We start from the raw sequence: 17078 nt of genomic DNA, 5'->3' as shown, positions 1-17078 counted from the left end.
ACACTCTGTAATAGGAAACAACAAGTGAGTGTACATGTTCCCATGCAACAAGCCCAATTCCTTTGACTTATGCTTGGTTTGTGCTCTGATATGTTCTGTGGGACCTTATATTGTAGACAGGTCCAAATCATGTCCAATCAACTGAATTTACCCCAGGTGGACTCCTAAGCTGTAGAAACATCTCAAGGATGATCAGTGGAAACATGATGCACCCGAGCTCAATTTTGAGCTTCATGACAAAGGTTGTGAATACTTATGTACATGTTATTTTAATAAATTTTCAAAATCTCAAAAAAAAAAAAAAACCCAAACAAACAAACAAAAAAAAACCTTTTTTCACATTGTCATCAGGGGGGATCATGTGCAGAATTTTGAGGAAAAAAGTGAATTTCATCCATTTTGGATTAAGGCTGGAAGAAACTGTGGAAAAAGTAAAGTGCTGCAAATACTTTCTGGGTGCACTGTACATTGTTGTTGATGCTTACAGTGTGTTTTGGGTAGTTGTGAACTCTGACCCGGCCCAGCATGCACCGGGTGGGCTCAGACGGTGAATTGGCACTGAAACCCCCGAATACAAAAACTTAAAAGACATAAAACATAGACAAAGTTGAAATATCATCAGTGTGATTGGCAAAGAACAAAAAAAGCAGGAAAATATACAGCGTACCTATCATGACACGGCAACACCCCCCCCCCCCCCCGCCCCCGCCACACACACACACACACACAGTGATATTACTTAAATTCCTGCAATAACATACAGTGCAAACAGTATACACAAGAGTGCACATTGAACTGACTATCAGCTATCAATAATACTGGGACAGATTTATCCAGGAGTCGGCAAGACCTCATTCATGACATTCTTTTGGCGATTAGGAATGTGGCAGCGAAAGGGATTGAGATAATACTGATGTAGGAAGTATTTTAGAAATAGGGTCAAGTGTGAGGGGAAATGTTTGCTTTATAAATACCTGAAAAACACTGGACTCATTGAGAAGATTTAGTACTGAAGAAGGTGGCAGCAATGCAACAATAAGGATGCCAGCTGCCGTTAAACGCCATAGAAGAGGGGGTACGTTTGATTTACTGCACAGGAGCAGATTTTGAGAGGACCGCATTTCCAAAATGCCAAAAAAAAACAAAAACAAATAAAGGTACTTAATATTCTCATATTTGGAGTCAGGCTGGATGATACAGAGTGTGTAGCAGCATTGGACCCACTGATTGTGCAGCTAAGGTTAAGAAAATGTTAGCATATAAAACAGTAGCGCCACCGTGTTGAAGCCTCACAGGACTTGTTGTAACATGCCCAGCTCTTCCACCATTCGGAAGATTCAGACGGCTTTCTGTGGGTTTTGAGTCGTGCGACTATCCGAGAAATTGTGGATGAGGTGAGCATGTCACAACATGTCCTGTGAGGCTTCAACACGGTGGCGCTTTTGCTGCGCCATCAGCTTCATGCCGATGAATTTCGCTGCCACTCTTTTCATGGCCAAATCTTCTGTCACAGTGGAATGTGCCAAAAAGTGCTGATGTCCACCTCTTCCGCAATTTCTTGGATAGTCACACAGCGGTCCCACATCACCACAGCGTTCACTTTGGAAATGATCTGGTCATTTCAGCATGTGACTGGAGCGCGGTGCTCTCCACCGTTGTGCGGCCGTCTTTAAACCGGTTGTACCGCTCCTTAATCTGTGTGATGCCCAGAGGATCGTCACCAAAAGCCGTCTGAATAATCCGAATGGTTTCGACCTGGCTGTCGCCCAGTTTCTGGCAAAATTTGATGCAGTTGCGCTGCTCCAGTCGTTCCGCCATTTCCTTGCAAAGAAAAAACAACGAGAGACTATACCCATCATCACACAAAGGCTGCTTACAAGCAAATGACGCAACCGACAGGCGTGAAAAAATTCACACATGCGCACAAAGGTTCAAGGTTGGCTCATGCAAGCACACGTGATTCAAATCCATCAGGTTTTTGAAAAAAATAAAAAGGTCGGATACTTTTCTAACAGACCTCGTACTTCGATAATATTGTGATCCAGTGCAGACCCCTAACTTTAACTAAGAAATTCTTCATGTGGACCACTGCTACTCGGTTACGAGCATAGATAACACACTGTGGCACATCTGTATTCTGTGTTAAACACAGAACTCTTTCTACAGTGTCTTAAGCCTGGTTCACATTACGACTCAAAATCAGATTTTTAGCATATCCACATTGTATCGAGCTTGATTATTTATTTATTTATTTTTGCCAGTCCACACAGCGAAAAAACATTAGATCCAATTTTTCCAAAAGCTGATTCAAACTCATTGCACATCCATATCTTGCAATATGCACCACCACTGGTGTATATAGCCAGTCCGAATCAATATGGATAAGACTATGTGAAAACAGATCATATCTGATCACTTGCTATATGCACTGTGGCAGCTGTTTCATTAGATCATCAGATCTCATTTGAATCAGATTTACAATAAATCCGATTTGAACTGGAAGTGTAAAGGGCTAACAGCACAACATGCTGGGATTCCTATTTGTTTTGCATATTTAGTCCAGGGGTTGTCTGCTGTGTGGTGCATTGGTAGAATGATTTTTTTTCTCTCTAAATACTGAATACACAACACACCACCACATTTAAAATACACCAGAATAAGGCTATTCGACCATACCAGCCAATACTAATATAACCAGGTCCAGACCTGAAGCAACAACCAAGTCAAAGCCTGTTCAATGGAGAAGTACGTACGTACAGACAGACACATAGACACAGAGAGTTGCCACTATGGGAGATTTTTAAGATCTCATGATGAAATTGCTAATCTTAACATTACTGATTACCACTTCTGCTCGTAACAGCATATAAACTAAACTACCAACATAAACCACTAGAACAAAACCCGACCGAGACATAAACGAGACTAAAGATGGACTTTAGTGTTCACACCTGAACCATGTTATCAAACCGCTTTCATTTATTTTGAAGAGCACCAGGTGTAAGCAAAAGCCAACAGGTGTGCGTTTGTTTTGTTGCACATCCTTAAAATTGCACCCACAATAAAACCCGCCCGGCTGTCCAAGCGTGTCCCGTGCAGCAAATCAAACGCTGCCCAGAGCTAATCGACGTCTACTTGTGGATCTGATCTTAAAAGAAGCGCCAATACTTACAAAACCCTCCTTCCCAGAAATTCACCGTCAGAGCGCATCCGCCTGCATCGTTCACCATTAAATTTCACACATTGTCGAGGTTTGTGACCTGTTTCTCTCCTTTTCCTCTCTACCTCGATGGTGCTCAGGGACAATTTTGTGTCCTGCTCCGAACAAAAAGTAGGAGGCGAGCTGTCCTCAGGACGTGACGTCAGCATAAATCCCCAACAACAGCTTCATTAGCATATTTAAAGAAACAAACTGCTACTTGACGTTGACAGACTTGTGGAAATGCTTTTATCTTTTTCACAAATAACTATTTCCGAAGCAATGATTTTGTCTCATTTGCTAATGAATCACTTTTTTGCTAAAAGATCAAGAAAGAGTATTTTAAACCAAACACATTAAATAAACTATGGAAATAACCGCAGAGTACTGAAGTGTTTTTCATTTTATTTAAAAATAAATGATAGCAAAGTGACTTACTTCTCGACAGTTTATTATGTAAAACTGGACAAGTCTGACAGCAGCGCCCTCTGTCGGCTATTATAAGAGTTGCAGATCAGGACAAAAGCCATTAGTGACTGATAAGATGCCCAGTTATAGACGACAAAACTAAGGCTCGATTCTTTACAATGTTTTCCAGCCATCTGTTTAAATATGGTAACTGGTACATCGCCTCATTTTCTGAATCGGAAAATGTACAATAAATAAGTGGGTGAGTCTCTGAATTTGGTGCACATTGGGTTCTCCGATGACTGAAACATTTACTATACTTTTTTTTTTAACATTGCATCTGATGGAGTATTTGAACATCTGCAAAAATATGTTTTCCCACCTTAGGCATGAAATCCCAAACATTATTAGGAATTTCTTTGTTACTTAGGTTGTTTTACATTCAACCCTGTAACAGGACAATTTGATTCTGGTACAACTTTACCTAAATTCTGGGTCTTTTAGTGAAGTTTAGGGCTAGTGGCCTGCGATCACCTTAGTATTTCTTCTGTTTTTCTTGTTGTTTAATGCTGGAAAATTATACAGTATTTTTTTGTGTTTCTGATGCCTGATTCTGTTTTTTCTCTCTAAGGTGCAGCTCCATCCAGAGATGGGAGTTGTATTCGTGTTGGCGACCCTCCTGTCCTGTGTGCCAAGAGCATTTCATGTATATTCGTCCGTGAATTGTTCTGTGAATTGTTCAGTAATTTATGTTTGTAGCATGGCCCAAGCAGAGGGTCACCACTTTGAGTATGGTCTGCTTGAGGTTTCTTCCTCAGAGGGAGTTTTTCCTTATCACTGTTGCTGGGGTTGGTAAGGTTAGACCTTACCTGTGTGAAGTGCCTTGAGGCAACTCTGTTGTGATGTGGTGCTATATAAATGAAAATAAATTGAAATTGGTATGAGTATAATTCTAAAACATATTCAAACTAATTCTTACAGCACCTTGGTAATTACCGGTCACTTGTGTAAAATAACTTGTAAGTATATTTTATTGATGCTAAATAATTATAATTTGACTGTCAAGTAGGAGTTCACAAGTTTAACCTGCCAAAACAATGATGGTGAACTTCTACACGCCATCATTGAGTCTATCATCTCCTCTTCCATCACTGTCTGGTATGTTGTTGCCACTGCTAAGATCAGGAGCAGACTGCAGCGTATCATCCACGCAGCAGAGAAGGTGATCAACTGCAATCTGCCATCCCTTCAGGACCTGTACACCTCCAGGGCCCTGAGATGAGCAAGGAAGATAGTGGCCGATCCCTCTCACCCAGGATACAAACTCTTTGTCACCCTCCCCTCTGGCAGATGGCCGAGGTCCATCACGCCTAAAAACTCAAGACACAACTTCTTCCATCTACAGCTAGACTCATAAATTATGCCACACACCACTTACCCCCCCCCCACCACCACCACCAGTTTCACAAAGTACAGATTGGTCATCCCTCCACTGAAAGGTATTGTACATCTGCATAACAATCATATGCTTTTGCACAGTCCCATCCCACAATGTTATATTTATTTAACAGTAGACATAGTCTTGCCAATTTGACTATTTAACTCTTTAACTTCTTATAAAAGTATTTTTCCTTTTCTTTTCTTATTATTGTTGTTTATGCACCAATGACACCAGATCAAATTCCTTGTATGTGAGAACTTACTTTGCAATACTTAATATAATCGGGCTTCATAAATCATGAAAATATACTTTAACATAAACATTAGATTATGCTTTCATATATTTTCTACTTTTCCTCTAAACTGTGCATACAGTTCAACAAACATTTATCTGATATTTTATATATTTCAAAAAATGTAAAGCAAAGTATCAAATAATGGTGCTGAAGACACTTGTAACTTAATCAAATTGAAATTGACTTTAATTATTTCATTAAAAATAAACAAGATAAATGAAATACAACATTAGGCCTGCAATACTTAACATTGTTAAAAAATAACACATTTAGATTTAACGGATCTGGCCTATGAGAAGAAAAAAAATGGAGGACAGCATAGGCTGAGTGCTGAAAGAAATCTGTCTCAACAAAATCATGAATCATAATCATACCATTAAATCATTTCATATCTTCCTTACAAACTTTAATAGAAGTACTGTGTCATCTGCCCTATCAGCAGTAAAAAAAAAAAAAAAAAAAAAAAAAAAAAAGATGCATTGTTGTAAAAATGCTCTAAAAATAGTACTGAGCATTCACAAAACTCTTAACTATTAAGTTTGGTGAATGAATGTGAATGTGGACCGTCTCTTTTTCTTATCTGGTATGTTCTTCCTGCTATTTATCGTTCTGTCATCCTTTAGTCAGACAGTCTATCTCAGATCTCATTATGAATTTGCATGTGACGGGAATCATGTCCTGTCACGGGCTGAGGAGGCTAGATGAGGTCAAGCACATCATCAAATGGATTCCACTGTACATCCTCTTGTACAGGCCAAAATAACCTGTTTTTGGTTATTCCGGCATGGTGCATGCATTTGACTTGAATGTTTATTTTTGTCTGTGGCAAGGATTATTCTTGGGTACAATGCTTTATCATAAGTGAGCATGCACCACTCCCCTATTACTTCTGTCATTGTGACCCAGATTTCTTTTTCTGTCTTCCTTTAGCCTTCCAATACTCCTTGTGCTTATGTCTTTGAGCTCTCTCACTTAGGTCATTGAATTATTGTTTTCCCTGCTTCTGTATCTCTTTTCTGTATGCTCTTTCCTGAGGTATTCTTCACTTCTCTGTGGATCTGCCTTTCTTCTCACCCTATATTCTCTTTGCCTTTCTGTATTTGATTTAGACATCTATTGGGTCCTCGCTGAAATAAAGAACATTAAATAATATTTAGAGAAAAGGGTCTGGCTGGCTTAAAATCAGTGCAACATTTAACCCCGTAACAGTGTTTTTTTTTTTTTTCTTCTGTTACGGGGTTGAATGTTACGGGGTTGAAGACTTTAGCCAAAAGTAGCCACAAGTCCACATTAGCTAAGGTATGGAGTAGCATATGGAATGATTATATTTTTCCAAAACAATTATTTGCTTTCTCCCAAAACAATAGTCAATATAATTTATGCATGTAAGTGTTGAAAGGTTGGTCTTGACAATGTTAATCTGATGATAAAACAATTAAATATAGGTTTTAAAAAAAGTGAGAAAAGACTTTTTAAAAAAGGGGTGATTGGTGTGTTGTTACAGAGTTGAACAAAACTGTGGGACATGATTAAACTGTGCTGTTTTATAAATATTTCAAGTATTTTTCTCATATTTCTTTTATTTATAATAAAGTAGACAGGCAAATGATTTTGACCAACTGTGTGGACTCTCACAGATGGCTGTCAGAACGTTTTGGAACTGAAATCCAACTTTTCTGATGTGCGCTGATTCATAATTCTGACACCATTCTGCATGATTCCGGCTATGTGTGACAGGAGTATTACTTTGCATAAATATTTCAAGTTGTTCAATTTATTTAAGTTAGTTAATTCAGCCAACTTCCTTGCTATTACACCAAATGACTTTCTTCTCCCAACTCCAGATGTACAAGATTGTGGAATGTATTGGATGTGAAGCCCAGAGCTTCTTGCTGTAAGGCAGCTTTTAACAAGGAATATTATTCAAAATGTAAAAGGCCAGTATAAACAGTTACACAAATAATGTACTGGTTAGTTATAAGTTTTACCTTTAAGATGATTGTTTTTATTTTTTGCTTACGTGACTTTTATTCTTTTTTACATTTGAATTTTGTCTTATGTCCATGTAATTGCTACAACATATGCCTATAGAACATCATATCACAGTATTTGTCTTTGCAAGATCAAGTACTTGAAAGTGTCCAGGGATGGCTGAAAGGGTAGAAAGCACTGGTTGTGTGATTGTGTCCATTTGTCAGATATTCTGCTGGTTTGAGAGATGCCAGTCCATTGATAGGAAAACACTTCAGAGTATTCCGACTCAGTTTTGTACACATCAGTGCCACACTAGCCTGGTGTCTTTGTCCAGTCACAAATCTTGCAGCATTAACACTTTCTTTGATGATGTCTCTCCAAATTTGCGCATGCTTAACTTGCAGGAACACCATTTGCCAAATACCAGGGTATTAGCAGAAAGTTATCTTATTGTTCAATCCAGAACAGCATCATCTGCAAATGGTCTGATTTTACTATAACACTGTTTGTGGTGTCATTTATATAACAGAAGAATTGAACTGGGCCCCAATAGTGAGCTTTGCTGAAACCCCGATAGGGCCTCAGGCTTTTGACCAACAGTCCAAGTACAGGTGTTTAGGAATGCTATAATCCAAACAATTCTCACCTCTGATGCTGTAACACTGGTGTTTATACACAGAGAGCCAAACTCTGGTTTGGTATGCAAATGCTTTTGGAATATCCCACAGAATAGCATCTGTTTGTCCCACTGAATCATGGATAGAGGCAAAAGCACACGTGGTCACAATGAGCTGGGTCTCATGCGAATGTTGAGGATCTGAATCAGTGAGATTAATGGTGGACTCATGGGGTTTCAAGATATGTCTTGTGATGTGTTCTGTACATTTACAGACAATGGATCAAGTAGGTGACATCAGCCTGGAGTTTCCTGGGACAGTTCTGGATCCTTTATTGTGCCCCAATGATGTAAAAGCAATCTCAAATTCTTTCGATAATTGAATGAGTCAAATAGCTGTAATTCCTAAAGAGTTTTTGTTAAACCCCATTAATTCAAGATGAATGTATTCTATATACTGGAAGCATATCTTCTTTTATGTAAGCTTCATTGCGGTTGTGTTGAGGAAAATCCCCCCCCCCAAAAAATCGGGCCAGTGTCCAAATACTCGCCTGTTTGTGTGCACATGCTGTTTTTTTTGTTGTTGTTGTTTCACAGGTGCACTTATCAAGCATGATCTATTTTAGGATTGTACAATGTGATTCTTTTGAATCATTTTTCTTGTTGAGGATAAGATCAAATTGGCTTTAGCAGAATTTTTTTTCTATTTGTCAAATAGACTGCTGGGATAGGCTCCAGCCCCCCACAAGCCATTCTTGGATAAGCAGTTGAAGATGAGTGTGTGTATTTTATACCTGAATGTATACATTATGGTGTCTTTTTGCCCATGTCGGACTACGACATTGCCAAACCTCACTTTTACAGTGTGGAACCACAAGGTGATGTGAAGCCACGTCTCCATGCTTTGACAGACATTTTATAGACATGTCCAAAGCACAGTAAAACCATGGTAACAGAAAGAAACAAACAACTGAGGACAAAGGCTTTTCTGACACAAGTAGAGGAGTGAACCATACGGCAAAGCATTTCTCATGTTGTGGTTCATTATATATGTATATAATATACATACACTTGTTCTTATAGTGTCAAATGAAACAGGTTTGTTTCTGAAAGTCTTTAAATAAACACCATTTGTCACATTTGAATCAACACTCAGAGGGAGAAAGCAATCAAAGCAAAATGAAAAAATGTTTCAGCTCACAAATGATTTTCCCTTTTATTTTAAAGATTTTTTCATATACAACATTGTATTTACATCTAGTTTTATTTACACAAAAGTAACAAGTGGCACTGTGTAGTTAGTTCTTTTTTCCTTACAGGTGTCTCACTTCAGTTTGCTTTTCAACAATACTTTATCCTTTTATCTTGTTTTCTTCCAGTAGCACTGTCTGCCACTCAGCCTTCTAAAAAGTGCCGTCCTTTTCACTACACAGCTTGAAATGTTTCATCTCTACAAAAATACATCTCCGCTAACCCCAGCTTTTCTGGTCCCCTCCAAACTACGTTTGATCAGAACCCTCAGCGCGCACGACAGTACCGATTACGCAACGACGACAAAGCACACTGAACACAGACAACTTACTGCGAGGTGTTTGTGCAAATGGAAACTCTAATAGACCCCACTTCATCAATTATAAGGCCCATTTTCTCCTTAAAAAAAATTCATATTTTTAACTTGTTAGAGTTTTTTTTAGTTTTTTTTTTTTTTATTAAAGTTAGTGGTAAATGGAAGTTTTGTGGCGCCTGTTGCAGAAAAAAGTAATGATGTAAAAAACCCAACATGCTTGAATTGTGTTTGTTTCCCCTCATAAGGTTGTACATGTAAAAACAAGAGCCAATATGAGCCGTCCATTAGGTAGACTTGATATGAGGTGTGTGTGTGGGTGTGTGTGTGTAGGTGTGGGGGGGTTTCAACACTAGCATTGGTAGTGTGAATAAATGCAAATCCATCCAAGTCCTTTTATCCAACACAGTTCTAAGTGTAGAGGTGCGGGCAAAAGTCTAAACAGCCAAATTCACTATGACGTTCTGTTGCTGCTTTTAAACTGAAAATACACAAACCTCATAAAATCACAGTGGTTTGTAAAAGTTGCAGTTAGCAATTAAGGTGTGACATCAGCAAGCTATAATTTGAGAAACGTTTGTATGGTTGATCCTATTTCTTCCAGGTCCTTTGGTTAATTTCCACCTATCTTTACACATGCATGAGTCAACTCCAGAATTGCCCTTCAAGGGCTTGATTTGGCAGTGGTCAAGGTCATTGGGGTAAAAGGTCAAATTTTAGATTAGATTTTCACTGTGATGCTCACCAACCTTGGCTCACATAAGGAAGTGGGTTTTTGAAATGGCATAGAACAGATCTAATATGGCAAAGGCAAGCAGAGGAGTCAACCATACAGCAAAGCATTTCTCACTCTCACGGGTTACTGGGTCCAAGGCCATTCCTGTGAGTTTGTTGGCCTTCTCCTCCCAGGTCCTTTTACTGATTTCTACCAAACATGGTAAGTCAATGAAGGCTGGCCCTGACGTTATCCTTAAAGATTTCATTTTAACGAAACTTAAGGTCAAGGAATTTGATTTTCAACCCAATTTCGACAAAACGTGGCACATTTAGATGGATTCTGGAATTGCCCTGACAAAGTCATCCATATGTCAATTAGTTGGGTCATGAGCAAAGTCACTGAAGTCACAGCTCTGGCTGTCTTCATGCCCACAAGTAGCATTAACTAGTTAATGTAAGCAAAAACATATAGGGAGCCGCAGTCTCGTTTGAACCCCTGCGTTATATCACAGGATTTGACCACTTCTGAGGACAGCCTGCACAAACACAGCAACGTTTCTCACAGAAAAATAGTGTACCGTTTTTTCTTTTTTTCCTCCGGCTGCAATCACTGAAACAGTCACAAAAAGTGCAGGTTTTTTTTCGGTTCCCAGTGGAGAATGGAAGACAAGGAAAATGGCAGCGGTCATGTAGGTAAGTTTTAGCTTACACACCTTGACAGAGTAATTGCATTCTATCGCCTGCACAACCGCCTCAACATGTTGAGCTCTGGGTCATAAATAAACCGCAACACATGTCCGTTTTCCACGGCTTTCTTTGCATTTTCACTTTGTTTGCCAATTAATTTACCCAAAAACTCAGAGAAAGTGCCATGTTTCTGATGGAGACAGACAAGGGCTGTTGCCAGAAGTAGAATTATGCTCGTTCATTTAATCCCTTTAGCGCCCGCCCTCAAACAAGACTACGGTACCTAATTGAAGACCTAAATACATCCAGTTTCTTCAAATAACCACTGCAGTACAGATAGTAAGTTTACTTGGATATGTTATGGCTACTTGTTGGAACTACCTACATATAGTATGTTTCAAGTGATATGAAGCTTTGTTTTCGATGTCTAAACCACAGCTCGTAACTGAGCAGGTTGGTATTGTAATGTGTAATTTTTGACTTACTGAATAACTGGACTGAGAACTACAAGTACACAACAGATGTGTTGACATAATTGAAGCTAACTGACTTCAAAACTTGTGCAAAGTCAACAAATGGAGCTGATCCAACACCAGATGCTCCATTTAAAATTTACTGTAGTTGAAATGCAATTAAATGTTGAAAATAATAGCAACATCATTTTCATTTTCAGTCGGGTCAGCTCAGGGAGCATGTGCTGGTGTCACCACATCCACCAATATATAGAAACACCTTGGGGTTCTGAATGGCAACCAACTTCACAGACAATCAGTCAAGCCTCATCTTCCAGCAGATGTCTAATCTGCTGCAAGAAATGGGGATGTTCTCTTGCCAGCTGCTGGCATCCTCAACACTGAGGCACCTGTGTGTTGGATCATCCCCACAGAAATGCACCACGTCCAAAATGTCACAACTGAAGTTCCCTTACAACGCAAGAGATATTACTCATCTAAGTAACCACTTGCTTGACACAAACTTATTCAAGCGGTAATCAAGGATCCTCTGAAGAGATCTGGTACCAGAGACAACCAACTGTCTCTTAGGTGACTGGTTAGCAACCAAGTCTCATAGCACTAGGAACTTTCAGTCAAGAAGGGGGGAAATAAAACCCCAGAATCAGTTAAAGCCATCCACGAGCAATCCAGAAAATTACACACTAATTAAATATCTTTTCTCCTTAGATGTTTTTCATGCTTTAAGTACAGAACAACTGACAACCAAAAGGGTCAATCAGCCAATCACTGGCCTCAATTTGTCCATGTGTCAAAAAGAGCCATGCAGCACAGAGCTGCCGTGTTCCATTCAGATGCATGGTTTACCTTGAGGGCTACATTCAGTGTTTGGGATCCATATGTGATGATGAAAAATAAAATCACCCAACAGAAGAATGGATGAATGTGGATGCTTGCGTTGGCTGTGCCGAAAGGAGCGACCCCTGATAGAAGTTGTTGTGAAGATTCTGTTTGGCAGAATACTAGAGAGAAAACAAAGAAAAAGCCTAAGAAGAAAGACGTTTCCCAGCTCTCCTTGATGTGCCAAAAACGTGAGTCAGCGTTTTGAAGGGGGGATATGAACGGGCATTGTTCTTTCACAGGCATGTTTTGGAGGACAGACTGAAATGTCTTACTCCAGGAGAATGTTCTGTAGATTCAAGCCACAAACTTTCATTCCAGTTAACAGACAAGCAGGTTTACACCAGACAGCCAACAAACTGAAGACATGACAGTAGGAGAGACACTGAGGTGAAAACAAGACAGAAATTGCACACACACGTGCAGCACACAGCAGTACGTTCTTCCAGCAGATTGTATTTAACGAGCCGATGACAGCAGGTACAAAAGCAGCCAATGAGGAAAATGTTTCACAGTATGAAGAGAATACACTCCAGTCAATACCACTCGGGCCGGGGACTTTGCTAGTCAAGAACTGTCAGGACAGTTTACTGTGAATAATTGGATTTCAGTTTGATTAGCGCACAGCTACAGTGCATTAAGAAAGTATTTACAGTGTTGCACTTTTTCCACATTTTATGTTACAGCCTTATTCCAAAATGGATTACATTCATTTTTTCCCCTCAAAGTTCTACATACAACAGCCCATTATTGACAATACAAAGTTTTTTTTTGTTTTTTTCCTGAGATTTTTGCAAATTCATTAAAATTTAAAAAACTAAGAAATCACATGTACATAAGTATTCACAGCCTTTGCCATGAAGCTCAAGATTGAGCTCAGGTGCATCCTGTTTCCACTGATCATCCTTGAAATGTTTCTACTACTTATCTGGAGTCCAACTGGAGAAAATTCAGTTGATTAGGCGTGATTTGGAAATACGCACGTGTCTACATATAGCGTCCCACAATTGACAGTACATGTCAGAGCACAAACCAAACATGAAGTCAAAGGAATTATCTGTTGCTTTGAAGGTCCCAATGAGCACAGTGACCATCATCCGTAAATGGAAGAAGTTCAGATCAACTAGGACTCTTCCTAGAGCTGGCCACCCGTCTAAACTGAGCAACTAGGGGAGAAGGGCCTTAGTCAGGAATGTGACCAAGAACCTTTTGGTCACTTGGTCAGAGCTCCAGTATTTCTCTGTGAATAGAGAACCTTCCAGAAAGACAGCCATTTCTACAGCAATCCACCAATCAGGCCTGTATGGTAAAGTAGCCAGACGGAAGCCACTGCTTAGTAAAAGGTACATGGCAGCCCACCTGGAGTTTGTCAAAAGGCACCTAAAAGACTCTTGGCGCATGAGAAACAAAATTCTCTGTTCTGATAAGACAAAGATGGAACTCTTTGGTGTGAACGCCAGGCATCATGTTTGGAGGAAACCAGGCACCATCACCACAGTGAAGCATGATGGCAGCATCATGCTGTGAGGATGTTTTTCAGCAGCAGGAACTGGGAGGCTAGTCAGGATTGAGGAAAAGATGAATGCAGCAACATAAAGAGACATACTGGATGAAACTCTGCACCAGAGCACTGTTGACCTCAGACTGGGGTGACGGTTCATCTTTCAGCAGGACAATGACCCTAAGCACACAGCCAAAATATCAAAGGAGTGAATTCAGGACAGCTCTGAATGTCCGTGAGTGACCCAGCCACACATGAATCTGACTGAACATCTCTGGAGAGATCTGAAAATTTCTGTGCACCGACGCTCCCCATCCAACCTGATGGAGCTTGAGAGGTGCTGTAAAGAGGAGTGTACTGAACTCCCCAAAGATAGGTGCACCAACCTTGTGGCACCATATTCAAGAAGATGTGAGGCTATACTTGTTGCCAAAGTTACATCAAGAAAGTATTGCGCAAAGGGTGGGAATACTTATGTACATGTGATTTCTTTTTTTTTTTAATTTTCAATACATTTACAATAATTAAAAAAACAACTTTTTTTCATGTTGTCATTACAGGGTGTTATGAGTACAATTTTGAGGGGAAAATTATTTTACTCTATTTGGGAATAAGGCTGTAACACAACATGTGGGAAAAGTGAAGCACTGTGAATACTTTCTGGATGCGCTGTACCACACACAGTCACACTGATACAACCCCTGGCGATAATTATGGAATCACCGGCCTCGGAGGATGTTCACTCAGTTGTTTAATTTTGTAGAAAAAAAGCAGATCACAGAGATGACACAAAACTAAAGTCATTTCAAATGGCAACTTTCTGGCTTTAAGAAACACTATAAGAAATAATGGAAAAAAAACTGTGGCAGTCAGTAACGGTTACTTTTTTAGACCAAGCAGAGAGAAAAAAATGGACTCACTCAATTCTCAGGAATAAATTATGGAATCACCCTGTAAATTTTCATCCCCAAAACTAACACCTGCATCAAATTAGATCTGCATCTAAAAAGGAGTGATCACACCTTGGAGAGCTGTTGCACCAAGTGGACTGACATGAATCATGGCTCCAACACGAGAGATGCCAAATGAAACAAAGGAGAGGATTATCAAACTCTTAAAAGAGGGTAAATCATCATGCAATGTTGCAAAAGATGTTGGTTGTTCACAGTCAGCTGTGTCTAAACTCTGGACCAAATACAAATAACATGGGAAGGTTGTTAAAGGCAAACATACTGGTAGACCAAGGAAGACATCAAAGCGTCAAGACAGAAAACTTAAAGCAATATGTCTCAAAAATCGAAAATGCACAACAAAACAAATGAACAAATGGGAGGAAACTGGAGTCAACGTCTGTGACCAAACTGTAAGAAACCGCCTAAAGGAAATGGGATTTACATTCAGAAAAGCTAAACAAAAGCCATCATTAACACCTAAACAGAAAAAAAACAAGGTTACAATGGGCTAAGGAAAAGCAATCGTGGACTGTGGATGACTGGATGAAAGTCATATTCAGGGATGAATCTTGAATCTGCATTGGGCAAGGTGATGATGCTGGAACTTTTGTTTGGTGCCGTTCCAATGAGATTTATAAAGATGACTGCCTGAAGAGAACATGTAAATTTCCACAGTCATTGATGATATGGGGCTGCATGTCAGGTAAAGGCACTGGGGAGATGGCTGTCATTACATCATCAATAAATGCACAGGTTTACGTTGATATTTTGGACACTTTTCTTATCCCATCAATTGAAAGGATGTTTGGGGATGATGAAATCATTTTTCAAGATGATAATGCATCTTGCCATAGAACAAAAACTGTGAAAACATTCCTTGCAAAAAGACACATAGGGTCAATGTCATGGCCTGCAAATAGTCCGGATCTTAATCCAAGTGAAAATCTTTGGTGAAGTTGAAGAAAATGGTCCATGACAAGGCTCCAACCTGCAAAGTTGATCTGGCAACAGCAATCAGAGAAAGTTGGAGCCAGATTGATGAAGAGTACTGTTTGTCACTCATTAAGTCCATGCCTCAGAGACTGCAAGCTGTTATAAAAACCAGAGGTGGTGCAACAAAATACTAGTGATGTGTTGGAGCGTTCTTTTGTTTTCCATGATTCCATCATTTTTTCCTCAGAATTGAGTGATTCCATATTTTTTTCCCTCTGCTTGGTCTAAAAAAGTAACCGTTACTGACTGCCACAATTTTTTTTTCCTGATTTCTTATAGCGTTTCTTAAAGCCAGAAAGTTGCCATTTGAAATGACTTTAGTTTTGTGTCATGTCTGTGATCTGCTTTTTTTTCTACAAAATTAAAAAACTGAATGAACATCCTCCGAGGCCGGTGATTCCATCATTTTCGCCAGGGGTTGAATATTGTGATAAAGAAATTGCCGGTGACAGCTAGAGTTAGCATATGCAGTCATGCGTTACTGGTTACCATTAGCATATGGTATCACACTAGTCACGGTTGTTGCTCACGGTGATCAGCTGATTCCAACTGTGACTCAGAGGATGTTCACTCAGTTGTCAGGCGACAGGTGGTAGGCATGGGGAAACTTAATGACACGGCAGAAAACGCTCTGTGGGCCAGACCATCTCATTTCAGAACGGTTTGTTCCAGCCTCTGCTGTGTCTGATGGGCTGAAGCCTGAAGAGTTGCAAATCCTGAACCGGAACACAGCCTGCATATGCTAACCCCAACCATGCTCAGCATTTTATCCAGGAATTTCCAGAACACTTTCATGTTTGAAATTCAGATACAGCAAGCAAATTGATGCTGGCTTATATAAAGGTTTTTTTTTTTTTAAAAAAAAAGGAAATCATTTAAAACTGGTCATGACTCATTAAAAAAAAGTAGATGCCAAAGAAAATTAAGCATCACTGGGAGAAATAGAAAAGGAGTATGTGTTGTTTCCCAAGACTTTTTTTTAAGAGAAGAAGAAAGACTAAATGGCAGCAACGTGTTTAAAGTCTCTCCCCAGTGACACATGAATCCACCAAAAAAAAAAAAAAAAAAATCCACAATGAAGCGTCTTTAAAAACTATTCATTTGGCTAAATTAACAGTGGGCCATGTGATTGTTTACAGAAATTGATGGCTGCAACATTTCAAGTGTAAACATGTAAAGTGTGGAACTGCGTTTAAAGAGACACGATTCAGATCTCATCACTCTGGGTGACACAGTGGGAGGAGCCACCACAATTCTCATAGTTCACACTACGAAATCAGTTCACTCTGGATGATGATGCGCAAAAACAGACAACGGTTCCAGCACCTTTCATATTTTTTCTATCTGAAAACATTAACTTATCCAATAATCATAATAT

General features: G+C 39.5%; 1 long non-coding RNA gene across 1 annotated transcript; it reads left to right on the top strand.

Annotated features, from left to right (window-relative positions):
* The first annotated feature begins 696 nt into the window (after positions 1-696).
* On the top strand, positions 697-12790 carry LOC117524455. The gene is made up of 2 exons (XR_004564775.1): positions 697-729; positions 12680-12790. It is a non-coding gene; the product is annotated as an uncharacterized LOC117524455 (long non-coding RNA).
* Positions 12791-17078: the final 4288 nt, after the last annotated feature.

Source organism: Thalassophryne amazonica, chromosome 14 (assembly GCF_902500255.1).
Source record: "Thalassophryne amazonica chromosome 14, fThaAma1.1, whole genome shotgun sequence".
NCBI lineage: Eukaryota > Metazoa > Chordata > Actinopteri > Batrachoidiformes > Batrachoididae > Thalassophryne > Thalassophryne amazonica.
The sequence above is the reverse complement of the archived record's forward strand: the minus strand, read 5'-3'. Positions and strand labels throughout refer to the sequence as shown.